The sequence below is a fragment of the Silene latifolia genome, chromosome 11 (assembly GCF_048544455.1).
Source record: "Silene latifolia isolate original U9 population chromosome 11, ASM4854445v1, whole genome shotgun sequence".
Classification (NCBI taxonomy): Eukaryota; Viridiplantae; Streptophyta; class Magnoliopsida; order Caryophyllales; family Caryophyllaceae; genus Silene; species Silene latifolia.
In genome coordinates this window covers 123,647,448-123,649,831 of record NC_133536.1, presented here as the reverse complement: position 1 = coordinate 123,649,831, position 2,384 = coordinate 123,647,448, and positions in this window count along the sequence as shown.

Genomic DNA, 2,384 nt, shown 5'->3' with positions numbered 1-2,384 from the left:
CTTCATTCATTCACTTGATCATCCAAAATAGAGATTTTAGTGAGATAAAAAGCTCTCTTCTCCTCCCTCTTTTAGACCGAAAATATTCAAAGTGTTAACAATATTTTTGGTTCAATTTTCTACCTTAATTAATATTATACTAGTATTTGTAATATTAATTAAATTAAGAGAAGCCTTGGGTATAAAGCTTGGGGAGAGATCTTCTACTTAGATCTTGTTCATCCATAAAGGAAAAGCTCAAGAACAAGAGAGAAAGGTGATCTCTCTTGTGCCCTAATAGCCGAAATCCACTATGTAAGGACATGATTTCTCCTCTATTTATATTATTGTTTGCATGCATAAAATCCGTTTTAATTTTATGACAAATTAATTAAGACATATATGAGTATGTTAGTATGTATATGAATCTACATTTCCTTCAGGTTCAACCTCATGTTATATTTCCTTAATCTTTCAAGGAATTTTCGTAAGGCCTTTGGATGACCGTCACGTTCCTTTGATTTCACAATCATGTAATCGACATAAACCTCGACTTCCTTATGCATCATATCGTGCAATAACCTTGTCGCGGTTCATTGGTACGTTGCCTCGGCATTTATCAACCCAAACGGCATTACCGTGTAACAATAGGTTCCCCATTGCGTGATAAACGCGGTTTTGTGCATATCTTCCTCGGCCATCTTCATCTGATTGTATCCGGCATAGCCATTCATGAAAGATAGTAGGGCATGACTCGCGGTATTGTCAACCAAGATATCAATGTGAGGTAATGGAAATTCATCTTTCGGACTGGCTTTGTTCAAATCCCGGAAGTCCACACACACACACGGACTTTCCCATCCTTCTTAGGTACTGGTGCTACATTGGCTACCCAATCTGAGTACTCAGATACTTTAATAAACCCGGCCTTGAGTTGTTTATCGATTTCTTCTTTGACTTTCAAAGACCACTCAGTGCGCATTTTACGTAGTTTTTGTTTGATTGGTTTGAACCCTGGCTTGATTGGGATTTTGTGTTCTGCAATTTCCCTATCGATTCCTGGCATGTCTCTGTAAGACCATGCAAATACATCTTTGAACTCATTCAGCAAATCTATGAACCCTTGTTTTTCTGTAGGATCTAGAGTGGTACCTATTTTGAGTTCTCTGGGTTCTAAGGTGGTTCCTACATTGATGGTTTCTGTATCTTCGATAACAGAGTCTCTTTGGTTGTATTCCTCCAACCCCTAAACCAATTGCGGAGGCGTTACTATCTCCTCTTCCTCTTCTTCAACTTGTGCCTTCCCGGCCTCATTCTCAAAGTCATTATTAAAACAAATATTTTCAGAAATGGCATTGCGATGTAAAGGAGACGAGTCGTAAACAAACTGGTTCATCTTAATATTAATTTGAAACTGCACGAAATGCGCAAATATTTGGGGCAACTGATCAGAGGTCAGTGGCGGAATGGGGGTGGTATTCGGGATAGGCCCCGGAATACCAGAGCTAAGGGGAGGTATATCAAAAGGAAAGACTGGGGAAGGGGTATTTTCAACACTCGATTCTTTAGACTCAACCCTAAATGGGCGGCCAGCTCGTGTCAAGTGATTGCACTCAAAAGCCTCTTTCCTTAGCTTTTGGGGATTGCTGCGCCCGTGTCAAGGTAAACATCATCCTCATCATCATCCCAGATGCCATTGATTTCGTTGGCACTTTTGAGAATGTAAGGGGTGTAGTCGATGGCAAAATCCCCAAATTGAACTTCGTTCTCTATGCTTGGGAGATATTTAGAGCAATAAATGAAGTGTTTCCCCACAAGGAAACCATTTAGGCGACATATAGGACGGGTTAGGTGGGACACATCGATGGTGTCTTCGACGAACACCGCATTTGAATGATCCCCAAATGGATTGGTGACATTATTAGGCTTCACAGTGGGTATTGGGATTGTTCCATTCTCAATCATATCTTGGATTAAATGCTTGAGGCAGAAACATTTTTCTGTATCGTGCCCTTCCCTTGGTGGTAGGCACAGTATGCCTCCGGCCTTTACCACTTGGGTCGTAGTTCCAAGGGTGGTTCAGGAGTTGGGCCGATTGGGTTTAACTTCCCTTGGGCCTTGAGTCATTCAAGGGCATGCGTATAAGTACACCCAATGTCAGTGAACACTCTTGGAGTAGAGCGTTGTGGTTTATTGGAAGTTCCTCCCAGGAAATTAATAGCTTGAACATGATTAGCACTAGTAGTTGCTTTCGATTTAGAGGAGGAAGCCCCAGGATATCCCTTGGGTTTAGAAAACTCCGCCGTACGGAGGTCAACTTCGATTTTCCTCCCAATTCGAGTCAAGTCTTTGAATGTGCTAAAGTTTTGATATTTTAGCTCATTACGGTAAGCTGGTTGCAGATT